A 14,710-nucleotide genomic window follows, 5' to 3' on the forward strand; every position below is an offset into this window, starting at 1 on the left:
ATTAATATAAACTGTTTAATTACATGGAGTAAAACAACTTTGCAATATACTGTCATTATTTATTTTGTTCTCCTTTCCTGTAATTCAATTCTGAATATTGTGGGCTTTTTAAGTCTGGTTAAACATGGAAGTGCAGACACAGCTATATTCCATGCAGTCATTGGCTGCAGACTCTAATAAGTCATTTATAACCATTTCTAATTGGGCTCAGCAGAAAAGGTAACCTAAGTTACAATATGGCGGAGCCCACTGCTTTATGGACAATAGAATATTACCCATATTTTTTCAATATCTAAACAAACAATATCATTTTTTAAAAGTACAAATTATTTTCAGGCTTATCTTTGCTTTAAATACAACATTCAAAACGATGATTTATGTAGTGTTTAATGTCCCTTTAAGCATTTACACTGGATGAAAAAATAATTAAATTATGAACACAATTTAGCTAAGTATGAAGTCTGGTTCTTTAGTTACAGCGTTCCAACAAACATTCATACACCTAAAGGTCAAAGCCATAATTCAAGACAAACCTGCTGCCTTAAAGGGATAGATAAGTTAGAATTGAAATATGCATGGGTGGATTTCAGTTTTACATAGAAGCATTTTTGAAATAAACTTCTATTAGCAAAAATGCTTCAAGTAAAAGTTATTACTGTTTTTCTGCGGCATATTCAAACACCACACCGGATTCGTCATTTTGGACCCGCGAAGAGGGCTAGTGATGGGCGGAGGAAGCGCTGCAGCGGCTGTCAGGATTAGAAGGTACGTTTTTGAAGAAAACTAGTGAAATGTCAATTTTGATCAATTAAAGTGCCCTTGTTTTTAATAGGATTATTAAAAACCGGGCACTAATTAATCGAAATTGACCTTCACTTAAGTATAAGAATAGAATAGAATTGCCAAAAATAGTTTCAATCACATCTTAAGCATACTTTTTCAGCATCAAAATGACTGAAGTAAAAAAATTTTTTAGTCAAGTCCTTAAAAGAAAAGCTAAGGCCTTTATCCTTATCCTGCCTCAGCTGCAGATACTTTTCTACTCAGCGGATCTTTCACATTTTTTTTCCCACAAGTTAACTTTATACACATTTGTTTTTGGACAAATTCTAAAAAAATATCAGTTTAAGATTTTTTTGTATTTTTCAGAAATGAGATAAACAAGTGGTCCCTTTAAAAAGTAAAAAAAATAAATGAACGAATGCTGGAGACAAAAAAAATGGTGTTGATTTGTTAAAACCATTACTTTAAAGGTGTAAAAAACTTAAAATATACACTATTCAATAACAATACAGTAATGTCCTTAATAATTGATTGATTTCGGTCTCAGCCAATAAATATTCAAACTTATTTTTTTCTAGACCAATGCTGACCTTATTAAAACATATTTAAAAAATTTTTTTAGAGCTGCTACTGGATTGTAGTAGCATCACTAGCTACTAATTTAACTTTATTTAAATTGAATGTAAATTTTGATGCTAAAGTGCCCAGTTTTTAAAAATTTGATTAAAAACAGGGGCACTTTAATTCATCAAAATTTACATTTCACTCCTGTTGAGAAAAAAAACTTACCTTTTAATCTTCACAGCAGCTCCAGCTTCCTCCGGTCGTCGCAAGCCATTTCTGACGTCAGAAATTATGGATAGGTCATCCTCTAATCATGGCTTCCCCCCCGGGGGAATCAGTATCTGATTCAACGCTGTGATTGGAGGAAGCCAGATTCCTCATTTTAGACCCAGGAAGAGGCTTTGCGACGGGCGGAGGAAGCTGGAGCTGCTGTGAAGTTTAAAAGGTAAGTTTTTTTCTCAACAGGAGTGAAATTTAAATTTTGATGAATTAAAGTGCCCCTGTTTTTAATTGAATTTTTAAAAAACGGGCACTTTAGCATCAAAAACAGAATTTATGTTTACCTGATAAATTTCTTTCTCCAACGGTGTGTCCGGTCCACGGCGTCATCCTTACTTGTGGGATATTCTCTTCCCCAACAGGAAATGGCAAAGAGCCCAGCAAAGCTGGTCACATGATCCCTCCTAGGCTCCGCCTACCCCAGTCATTCGACCGACGTTAAGGAGGAATATTTGCATAGGAGAAACCATATGGTACCGTGGTGACTGTAGTTAAAGAAAATAAAATATCAGACCTGATTAAAAAAACCAGGGCGGGCCGTGGACCGGACACACCGTTGGAGAAAGAAATTTATCAGGTAAACATAAATTCTGTTTTCTCCAACATAGGTGTGTCCGGTCCACGGCGTCATCCTTACTTGTGGGAACCAATACCAAAGCTTTAGGACACGGATGAAGGGAGGGAGCAAATCAGGTCACCTAAATGGAAGGCACCACGGCTTGCAAAACCTTTCTCCCAAAAATAGCCTCAGAAGAAGCAAAAGTATCAAACTTGTAAAATTTGGTAAAAGTGTGCAGTGAAGACCAAGTCGCTGCCCTACATATCTGATCAACAGAAGCCTCGTTCTTGAAGGCCCATGTGGAAGCCACAGCCCTAGTGGAATGAGCTGTGATTCTTTCGGGAGGCTGCCGTCCGGCAGTCTCGTAAGCCAATCTGATGATGCTTTTAATCCAAAAAGAGAGAGAGGTAGAAGTTGCTTTTTGACCTCTCCTTTTACCTGAATAAACAACAAACAAGGAAGATGTTTGTCTAAAATCCTTTGTAGCATCTAAATAGAATTTTAGAGCGCGAACAACATCCAAATTGTGCAACAAACGTTCCTTCTTTGAAACTGGTTTTGGACACAGAGAAGGTACGATAATCTCCTGGTTAATGTTTTTGTTAGAAACAACTTTTGGAAGAAAACCAGGTTTAGTACGTAAAACCACCTTATCTGCATGGAACACCAGATAAGGAGGAGAACACTGCAGAGCAGATAATTCTGAGACTCTTCTAGCAGAAGAAATCGCAACTAAAAACAAAACTTTCCAAGATAATAACTTAATATCAACGGAATGTAAGGGTTCAAACGGAACCCCCTGAAGAACTGAAAGAACTAAATTGAGACTCCAAGGAGGAGTCAAAGGTTTGTAAACAGGCTTGATTCTAACCAGAGCCTGAACAAAGGCTTGAACATCTGGCACAGCTGCCAGCTTTTTGTGAAGTAATACCGACAAGGCAGAAATCTGTCCCTTCAGGGAACTTGCAGATAATCCTTTTTCCAATCCTTCTTGAAGGAAGGATAGAATCCTAGGAATCTTAACCTTGTCCCAAGGGAATCCTTTAGATTCACACCAACAGATATATTTTTTCCAAATTTTGTGGTAAATCTTTCTAGTCACAGGCTTTCTGGCCTGAACAAGAGTATCGATCACAGAATCTGAGAATCCTCGCTTCGATAAAATCAAGCGTTCAATCTCCAAGCAGTCAGCTGGAGTGAAACCAGATTCGGATGTTCGAACGGACCCTGAACAAGAAGGTCTCGTCTCAAAGGTAGCTTCCAAGGTGGAGCCGATGACATATTCACCAGATCTGCATACCAAGTCCTGCGTGGCCACGCAGGAGCTATCAAGATCACCGACGCCCTCTCCTGCTTGATCCTGGCTATCAGCCTGGGGATGAGAGGAAATGGCGGGAACACATAAGCTAGTTTGAAGGTCCAAGGTGCTACTAGTGCATCCACTAGAGCCGCCTTGGGATCCCTGGATCTGGCCCCGTAGCAAGGAACTTTGAAGTTCTGACGAGAGGCCATCAGATCCATGTCTGGAATGCCCCACAGGTGAGTGACTTGGGCAAAGATTTCCGGATGGAGTTCCCACTCCCCCGGATGCAATGTCTGACGACTCAGAAAATCCGCTTCCCAATTTTCCACTCCTGGGATGTGGATAGCAGACAGGTGGCAGGAGTGAGACTCCGCCCAAAGAATAATTTTGGTTACTTCTTCCATCGCTAGGGAACTCCTTGTTCCCCCCTGATGGTTGATGTACGCAACAGTCGTCATGTTGTCTGATTGAAACCGTATGAACCTGGTCCTCGCAAGCTGGGGCCAGGCCTGGAGCGCATTGAATATCGCTCTCAGTTCCAGAATATTTATCGGTAGAAGAGATTCTTCCCGAGACCAAAGACCCTGAGCTTTCAGGGATCCCCAGACCGCGCCCCAGCCTATCAGACTGGCGTCGGTCGTGACAATGACCCACTCTGGTCTGTGGAACATCATCCCTTGAGACAGATTGTCCAGGGACAGCCACCAACGGAGTGAGTCTCTGGTCCTCTGATTTACTTGTATCTTCGGAGACAAGTCTGTATAGTCCCCATTCCACTGACTGAGCATGCACAGTTGTAATGGTCTTAGATGAATGCGCGCAAAAGGAACTATGTCCATCGCCGCCACCATCAACCTCAAACCAGAAATATGCGGCTGTAGTGACAGGGACAATGCATGAAATGGGTTGTAGAAGGTAACCCTGCTGAACAAACATCTTTTTAAGCAAACCTTCTAATTTTTTATCCATAGGATCTTTGAAAGCACAACTATCCTCTATGGGAATAGTGGTGCGTTTGTTTAAAGTAGAAACCGCTCCCTCGACCTTGGGGACTGACTGCCATAAGTCCTTTCTGGGGTCGACCATAGGAAACAATTTTTTAAATATGGGGGGAGGGACGAAAGGAATACCGGGCCTTTCCCATTCTTTATTAACAATGTCCGCCACCCGCTTGGGTATAGGAAAAGCTTCTGGGAGCCCCGGCACCTCTAGGAACTTGTCCATTTTACATAGTTTCTCTGGGATGACTAAATTTTCACAATCATCCAGAGTGGATAATACCTCCTTAAGCAAAATGCGGAGATGTTCCAATTTAAATTTAAATGTAATCACATCAGATTCAGCCTGCTGAGAAATGTTCCCTAAATCAGTAATTTCTCCCTCAGACAAAACCTCCCTGGCCCCCTCAGATTGGGTTAGGGGCCCTTCAGAGATATTAATATCAGCGTCGTCATGCTCTTCAGTAACTAAAACAGAGCAGCCATGCTGAGACCCAACCAAACCCAAAGGGGAATACGATACCAAATGACGCCTTCAGAAGTCTTTTATAAGTATCAGAGCTCCTCTCACATGCGACTGCATGCCATGCCTCTCAAAAACAAGTGCGCAACACCGGCGCGAAAATGAGACTCTGCCTATGCTTTGGGAAAGCCCCTAAAGAATAAGGTGTCTAAAACAGTGCCTGCCGATATTATTAAATCAAAATACCCAGAATAAATGATTCCTCAAGGCTAAATAAGTGTTAATATCAATCGATTTAGCCCAAAAAAAGTCTACAGTTTAAATAAGCCCTTGTGAAGCCCTTATTTACAATCGTAATAAACATGGCTTACCGGATCCCATAGGGAAAATGACAGCTTCCAGCATTACATCGTCTTGTTAGAATGTGTCATACCTCAAGCAGCAAGAGACTGCAAACTGTTCCCCCAACTGAAGTTAATTGCTCTCAACAGTCCTGTGTGGAACAGCCATGGATTTTAGTTACGGTTGCTAAAATCATTTTCCTCATACAAACAGAATTCTTCATCTCTTTTCTGTTTCTGAGTAAATAGTACGTACCAGCACTATTTGAAAATAACAAACTCTTGATTGAATAATGAAAAACTACAGTTAAACACTAAAAAACTCTAAGCCATCTCCGTGGAGATGTTGCCTGTACAACGGCAAAGAGAATGACTGGGGTAGGCGGAGCCTAGGAGGGATCATGTGACCAGCTTTGCTGGGCTCTTTGCCATTTCCTGTTGGGGAAGAGAATATCCCACAAGTAAGGATGACGCCGTGGACCGGACACACCTATGTTGGAGAAATTGACACTCACTTTAAAGTGATGGTAATCACAATAATATCACTAAGTGCAATCTGAAAGTAACTGCCTAAGAATCACTATTAATGTTTTTGTTTGTTTTTTAACATACTTTCCATTTCTAACTATATGCCTGAAAATACAGTATTCCCTGCCGTTTATCCGCCGTCCCCGCTTTAAACCCAAATTTTTATATTTATATGACCGCATCGCTTTAGTCCTAATGCGATGCGTATCAGTTGACAGGCTTTTTTTTATAGCCTTCGTTTTCATCCGCAATCCGCATGCACTAAAAAGTATGTGTCTCGTCATGGTTCTCAAACACCCATCGTCACTTTGCACGTTTACGATCCCTACAGACATGCGCATTACTTTACATTACGTTTGTGTGAAATCTTGAGTATGCGCACAGTAAGGTGATACAGGAGCACGTATCGATAGCAGGCAGAACTCTTATTTTTTTGGGATAACATGAGCCATTACTGTGACATTACCAGCGCTACAACCCTCTGTCAACGTCACTTACACGAATGCTTGGGGAAACGGTGAGGGCGGTCTACAGTTATATGACTGACAGGTACTAAATTTATGAATATTATTATAATAAAATGCTAATGAAAAACAAAATATGTGAATATGCTATTCAGGATACAAACAATATAAATATTCAATGTGATATACATTTACCATCACTTTAAGTATAAGATGTTACCCAGCTGCTCTTCTGCTGTCCTGAGGAAATGATCCATTGAAAATAATCAGCATCAGCAGTGCGGAGGTCATGCTTTGCTGTGATCTTATGAGATTACCTCGAAATCTTGTGAGATTTCATAGTAAACTTCCTTAAACTGAATAGGGTAATAACATGACTGTGCCAGGCTGCACATGCCAGATGCACACTTCCTTGCAAGTCCTGGGACTAGAACTCTGATTGGCTGCTTAAAGTCCCTTTACAATGGGATGTGGCTTCTGAGGAAATTTTGAGGTAAAATATTTTCCTTTTTACAGCTATTCTGTATCACATTTAAATGCTTTAACATTTGGGAATCAGTTGTGGAAGTTAGAGAAATAGAAGATCCAAATGACAAAATGTACGTTTAATCATAAATAAAAAATCTACTGACGATACTATCCCCGTGTACACAGTGGAGCAGGACAAGTCAACTTGTCTATAGGATGTCACTGCAAAATGGAAAACTTCAAAATGAGATTTCCAAGATTATAGACAAGCTTCATGTTTTCTAGTATCGATCAAAGCAGTCAGTCATTTTCGTTTGTAATCAGATATCAGTATTACATTTTCTCAACTTGCAAACAACTTCAAAGTTTATTTTAGTGTAGTGCTTAAAGATGAGTGTGCAGTAAAGATTATTTGCATAAAGAGGTTGCTTGTGAACACATTTTAAAAGGACAGTAAAGTCAAAATGTAACTTTAATGGATTAGATAGAGCAGAAAATAAAAAAATTAAAAAAATGATGTCTATTTGCTTAGTTCACTTGTATCCTTTGTTAAACAATATTCCTAGATAAGCTCAGGATAGTGCATGTGACTTTAGCCACCTGGCAGCAGTGTTTACAACAATGTTTATATCGATGTCATACATAGTTAAGAACACTGCTGCCACAAAATGTGACAATCTATGGCAGCAAAGTTTGCAACTATAAAAAACACTTATAAACATTAAGCTCATCTAGGATGACTTTTTAACAAAGGTTACAAAGAGAAATAAGCAAAACTGATAACAAAAGAAAATTGGAAAGTTGTTTAAAATTGTGTGCTGTATCTGAAACATGAATGTTTAATTATAACTTTAGTGTCCCTTTAAAGTGGAAAGCTATACCATCTACAGACTCAAGTCCAGATTGGCTCCTCCAAATAAAAAAGGGATGGGTGGAGTTTGAAAAAAACAATTGCAGCAAACAAGATGTTCTAACAACATAAAGCAGATATGTTTATATATAAGAAGAGTGCAGAAAAAATGTAATTACATGTTTACAGTCCCTTTAACCCCTTAATAAATAATGTGAGATTGCATTATTTCTGCAGGCCTTTGCAACAGGCGATGTACAGGGTACGTCACTGTCGTTAAAAGGGACACTGAGATGGTAATATAAAATGATAAATTGTGTGTGTGTGTATATGTTGTATGTATATATATATATATATATATATATATATATATATATATATATATACACACACATATATATATATATATATATATACATACACACACACATTAAAACTCAACAATATACTCATTATTTATTTGGTCCCTTTTTCCTGTAATGACATTCTCAAATTGTGAGCATTTCCGTTCCTGTTAGAAAAGGAAGTGCAGAAAACTGTTATATTTCACACAGCCATTGGCTGCACAACCTAGTGACCTATTTATAACTGTCCCTAATTGGCCACAGCAGAGAAAGTAACCTAAGTTACAACATGGCAGCTCCCACCATTGTTTTATATAGACACTAAAACGTTACACTTATTTTCTCACTATTTAAACAGCTAAGGAACCTTTAAAAATACATCTACATATTATTCCCAAACTAATATTTTTTTGAATGCATCATTCTATCTAGAATTTATTTAGTGTTTAATGTCCCTTTAAGGAGTTAATACAAGTTGTTTGGCTTTGCACTTGTCTAGTTTTATTTTTTTATTTATCCTACAAAAGACTCTTCCGGTGTAAGCGTATTAGTTAAAATGCTTTATTCCATCTCTTTAAACAATGTCAGAGAGCTCAAACCATACAGGATTACATTTTATATTTAGTATGATAAAATGAGTTCACAACATATTAGCATTAATAATGTCACTGCCAGAGTATGATACTGTACAATACACAGACTTTACTGTAAATACTTCTACATTAAAATTACGATAAACATAAAGAAAAAAAAACTTCCTCTATAAATTGTTATATTCATCTAGGTAAAAAGTGTTTCCAATTCAGAGTTGGCAGTAAGATGCTTATGGAAATAAGTAATGCCAAATGTTATGATACAGCAGCAGATTACAATACAACATGATTCTTTTTTCGGGGGTGAGGAAATCTGCAAAAATATCAGCAAGCACTGACACATGTTAATACTTCCTCAACACTTCCTTTTCGATTTTTTTTTCTTAACGTATCCACTACTGCTGTCCACATTTTTAAATAATATGATTCATTTTTTGGCTTTACTTATGGTTTTTAAATGAAGCAAACACAAACTAGGATTGTCACACCACATTGTACATTGGATATTGTAATGTAACATTTTCTCTCCTTTAATCTGATCTCAATGATCCATTTTAGCTGCTGAAGTGTATTAAAATTGTTTACATATTTCTCCTTTACCTTTATTTTGTACTTTGAAAAAAGCTGATTTCAGTCTGTTAAAAATAAGGCATATACTGAAAATATGAAAACTTTTGTAATCTGCAAAGAAAAGCTATGTAAACGAGAATCAGCAGCAGCCCAGTGGGGGTGGGAGTGATAGATAATAAAACAGGTATGAGGTATGTGTGTACAGAGAAATACATAAGAGAAGGATGCCTGATCTTTCAGCAATATCAGTCCATTTAAATAATGGGTTGCTTTGTCAATTAGAAAAAAATGGCTATTTTATATGCTAAAATAAACTTAAATGAAGACTTTCAGATACATTTTATACTTCTATTTCTGTGTCTAAAATAGCTGGTTGTGCCCATCCCTAATTAGCATTTTAATATCTATGTTTTGACATTGATAACATTAGCAGCTCTGCGTTACCTGCAGGTTCAGCTCAATCTTATGGGCATGTCCTTGAGAAGAACATGTACAATGAACAAAACTAGCTATATCATATACTAAAATAAACATAAAGGATCAATTTCCCATACATTTTATAATCTACATCTGGTATAACAAGTCATTGGAAAAACATTAAGTGGAAACCTTTAATTTCTGTCTCAAAACAATTAAAAAAAACATGAAATGATCACCTTAACAAATTTGAGTTTTGTTTGTAAAGCGTGATCCATATTTATTCTTTTCCTGTATAGGATTGGTAGACTGAACTTCCACTGCGTGAGAGTCTCCATAAAAGTGGACACAACACAGTATAAAAAAAAGAAAGATAGGGCGGAGCTAACAAAAAAGTATATAAAAACCTTTTATAGGCGACGAAAAACAATTGTAAATAGGAGAAATTGGTGGCAGCTACACTTATTAGTAGGCTGGATGATCCAGTAGCGATATTTGTGGGAAAAAAAAGTGCTATGAAAACTCCTGGTACTGCAAGGCGGATACAGCCTTAGGAAAGACCCTTGCTGCGACCTACACCGGAACTCGAAAGTGGGCCTAGACTCTGCAAAACCTCAGGATAGCACCCAGCACCAGCCGGAGCACAACAGGCTACAAGGGGTAAGCTCAACAAAACACCAGATTGCAGGGAATATAACAAAATTCACAGAGACAGGCCAGGATCTCCATTTAAGCAGAACATCCACTACTTGCAAATCTAGGCAGCCTAAAGGAGGCAGTAAGCTTAGTGTCACTTGAGGCCCAGCATTAATCCCCCTCTGTTAAGCAGATTTAGAGGAAATAATATTGCATGAATGCATGAAAGCAGGGGGAAGGTAAACAAGCAGAAAGGAATCAGTCATATATAGCATTATCTGTGCTCACACACAGGAGAGACTTGGAGAGGCGGGAAAAGTGTCATCTTTAATACCAATATACACAAAAGCCTTTGAATGGATTGTAGAAACTGTACCTCATTGAAATGTATCTGTTGGAAAGGAAATAAGTGATTGATACATAACCTACAGTTTATTAGAGAATATGCTCTGCTAGATCAGCAACCCCCCAGGGTTGTCCTTTTGGGAATTAAATACTGCTCCCCCTGCCCTGCTACTGAAACACTAAGTGACAGAGGTGGGAAGTTAGGAGAAGAGACATTGGAAAAGGACAACTAGCTCTTAGTAGCTGTTCCAACTTCAAGTGAAGAAGCACAGCAGACAATACTCCTCACTGAAAGCATAAGTGAGGTCTAAGTCACCATGGTACAATATATAATGTTCTAAAGGTGGCAGCATAGGATCAGTGGCAATAAGATGTAAAACTTGAACCTGATGTAACCTTCCAATATAACCCATCCTGACTACTTAATGCACTAACAAGAAAAATTTGAGGACTCTCCCAGGCAACGTGAGCAGATCTACTCCTCCAATACTATCCCAACTATTGGGTTTATCAATATCTTCAATATGAAGAATAAATCACAATCAGTGAAGGACTGCCTCACCCGCTCCCAACTGAAGCAGAGGACACTGGAAGTCTCGCTATCACCTGCGGGAACCCACTCTTCCCCGACAACTGAAGAATCTAATGAGCCTACTCAACTAACCACTCCAAATAAAGAATTACTTGTACAAATAAAAGCACTTTTTCAAGAAGAGCTTAAAACAGCGTTAGCTGAGCTGAAACAAGATATACTAGAGATAGGAGGGCGCACCACTGAGATCGAGGAAAAGTTGGATTACATAGTGGAGGAGATCCCCAATATCCATACTGCCATCCAGGATCAGTCTGCACAGATTAAAGGGACACTGAACCAAAAAAATTTCTTTCGTTATTCAGATAGAACATGACATTTTAAGCAACTTTCTAATTTACTTCTATTATCAATTTTTATTAATTCTCTTGGTATGTTTATTTGAAAAGCAAGAATGTAAGTTTAGATGCCGGCCCATTTTTGGTGAACAACCTGGGTTGTCCTTGCTGATTGGACAGCACCAATAAACAAGTGCTGTCCATGGTCTGAACCAAACATTTGCTGGCTCCTTAGCTTAGATGCCTTCTTTTTAAAATAAAGATAGCAAGAGAACAAAGAAAAATTGATAATAGAAGTAAATTTAAAAAGTTGCTTAAAACTACTGCTCTATCTGAATCACGAAAGAGAAAATTTGGGCTCAGTGTCCCTTTAAGAGATTGGAGGATCAATTAAGAGGATCTTGAAAATAGATCCAGAAGAGCAAACCTGCCCAACAGAAACCTGCCAGAAAGTTACTCTAATCTACCAGACACGCTTAAGAAGATTTTCCAACACCTATTGCCTGCCACAGACGCCTCCCTGTTTCTTATGGACAGAGCACATAGGGCCTTATCTAAACCTCCACAATCATCTCTGGCCAGAGATGTCATAGTGAAACTTCACTATTTTCATATCAAGGACCAGTTGATAAAAGCAGCAAGATCAGCATCGTCAATTACATTTGGGGGGTATCAACTGCAAATATATACTGACCTCTCACCAACCACACTTAAACGATGAAGAGAATTAAAACCCATTTTATCCATTCTTACCAACGCACAGATCAAGTATAGGTGGAACTTTCCTTTTAAGCTTGTGTTTACCCACTAGAACAATACCCACTCCTGTTCCACCCTGGAAGAAGGCCAGCACATCCACCGAAGACTATGACTACTACCGGACCAGCAAAGTCCAACCCCCCAGCCAAAGCCACAACGAAAATCATTCCAACGAGATTGGACTCAAGTTGGGAAACAGAAGAAGACTAAGAAAGACTTGAAAAATCCCACAACCATGGACTGGGAAGCTCAAACACTAGAAACTGAAGCTCAGGTTACCTGATCTAAGTATTAAAAGACTACCTTAAGATACTCTTAATTGCCTCTCTGAGGCTAGATGTAAATGTTATCACTACTGTTATAGTAATATATATAGTTAGATAGATCTGTTTCAATGTAACATTGAATTCCTTTTAGGGAAAATTAACAGTTAGTTAAGAGTTATATGTTAAGGGACACAATCTCACCTCACCAATCCTATACCTTCTTCTTATGTTAAATAGTAAGGATCAAAACTGCACCTCACTAACCTTACCTTATACCTTCTTTCTAGGCCATGAGTTCATTGCCTGTGGGAGACCTCTATCACAGTTTCTAATCCCTCCCTCCCCTTACTAAACCCCTACCCTAACTATTCCTACTATCTTTGGTTACTAAGTTAAAAGCAAATGGTATATTGCTGCTGTCCAACTGCTTACATACCTGTTTATTATGGTTAAATTGTTTATATATATATATATATATATATATATTATATGGAATATTGTCATATTTCATCTCAATTGCAATAGAAACATTGTATTTTTGCTCTTCAACTCATCTCACCTGATTACTCCAGGAAAAACAGAGAGAAAGGTATATTTACACTCATTTCCTCAGCCTTATGCCCGGGTCCTATACTACAACACTAATTACTTTCCATTGCAGGCCCTAGCGAGAGTTCGATCTGAGCCTTTGATTCCCGCAGGAGGTATGAAACTATCTAGGTTTATCAGAAATGTATTAGCAAAACAAACCTTACGAATGTACGGGGTCTCCACTCTAACATTAAGAGGAAAAAGGCACTATCACAGTACAAATCACTAAAGGCACAAATCATAATGTTACAGGAAACACACTTTACCAGGGCAAGTACCCCCAAATATTGGGACAAATCATATCCACAACAGTTTCATGCTATTAGCCCTAAAAAAACAGGTGTGTCTACATCTTTTTCCATGCATCTCTCAACTTTAAGGAAGAGGAAGTAATTACTGATACTGAGGGTAGGTACTTAATAGTCAGAGGACTTATTCACAATACTCCAGTAATCCTAGATAACGTGTATGCTCAGAATGAAAACCAATCATCCTTCATGTCTAAAGTAAGTAAGCAACTAACATTATGGAAAAAATATAAAATAATCATAGGAGGCGATTTCAACTTGACTCTTAACAATCAAGTTGATAGGGCTAGAAATGCAGCACAAGCCTCGCAGATACCAGTTCACAATCAAAACATCCTAGGTGACTTCCCTCTTGACCACAATCTGATTGATGCATGGAGAACGACCAACAAACACACACGTGATTATACATTTTATTCACCAGTACATAAATCCTATTCTAGGATTGATTACATCCTCATAAGCCAAATTCTAATCCCATTATTAACTACAGCAAACATCCATACTTGTACTTGATCTGATCACGCATTAGTGGAAGCGACCTTAAACGGTTTCACTAACCACAATAGAACACAAAATTGGGTCCTCAACCCCAGGCTACTTGGGAATCAGATTGTCCAAAACATTCATAAAAATGTAACCTAGTTTCTAGAAACCAACACGGGTACCACTACTAATCCACTATTCACATGGGGAGCGTAGGAAGACAGCCCAATTATTAAAACAAAAAAGCAGAGTTAGATAACCTACTGACGGAAGATGCTACCAGAGCAATTAAATTACTAGACACCCATTATTTTGTATATTCAAATAAGCCAGATAGAATGTTGGCAAATAAATTAAAAGAAATTACGAGGGCTACGGCGGTATCCCAACTTTAAGGTAAAAATAGGAGCATAACCAATAATCCTTTAGAAATAGCAAATCAGTTTGCGGATTTTTATTCTGAACTGTATAATTTGCCCAATCACTCTGGGAAAACAGATAGAAAACATGCCTTAAACAAGTTTCTAGAGAATAGTAAGCTTCCCTCCTTAATGACTGCAGACACCCAAGCTCTAAATGCACTAATTACCTTAGCTGAAGTATTTTTAGCAATCAAAGAGTTAAAACCCAACAAGGCACCAGGACCCGATGGGTATATAGGGGCTTTCTACAAAACATTTAAAAATGTTATAGCCCCACAATTAGTGACAATCTTCAACTCCATTATGCAAGGCAGTACAATCCCTAACGAGATGCTGCTGGCGAGAATCCCTAAACCAGAAAAGAACAAGCAACACTGTAAGAACTATAAGCCCATATCTTTAATTAACCAAGATATTTACAAAAATTAGCAAATAGATTAAATGAGCCCCTAACTTTGCTGATACATTCGGACCAAGTAGGTTTCATTAGAGCAAGAGAAGCA

The 14,710-nt window shown here is 38.2% G+C and overlaps 1 protein-coding gene across 1 annotated transcript in view; it reads right to left on the bottom strand.

Moving 5' to 3' along the window:
• Window positions 1-14,710, bottom strand: part of GALNT1 (polypeptide N-acetylgalactosaminyltransferase 1) — a 506,720-nt gene that overhangs the window by 184,640 nt on the left and 307,370 nt on the right. The gene's annotated exons all lie outside the window — the stretch shown is intronic.

Source organism: Bombina bombina, chromosome 5, assembly GCF_027579735.1.
Source record: "Bombina bombina isolate aBomBom1 chromosome 5, aBomBom1.pri, whole genome shotgun sequence".
Classification (NCBI taxonomy): domain Eukaryota; kingdom Metazoa; phylum Chordata; class Amphibia; order Anura; family Bombinatoridae; genus Bombina; species Bombina bombina.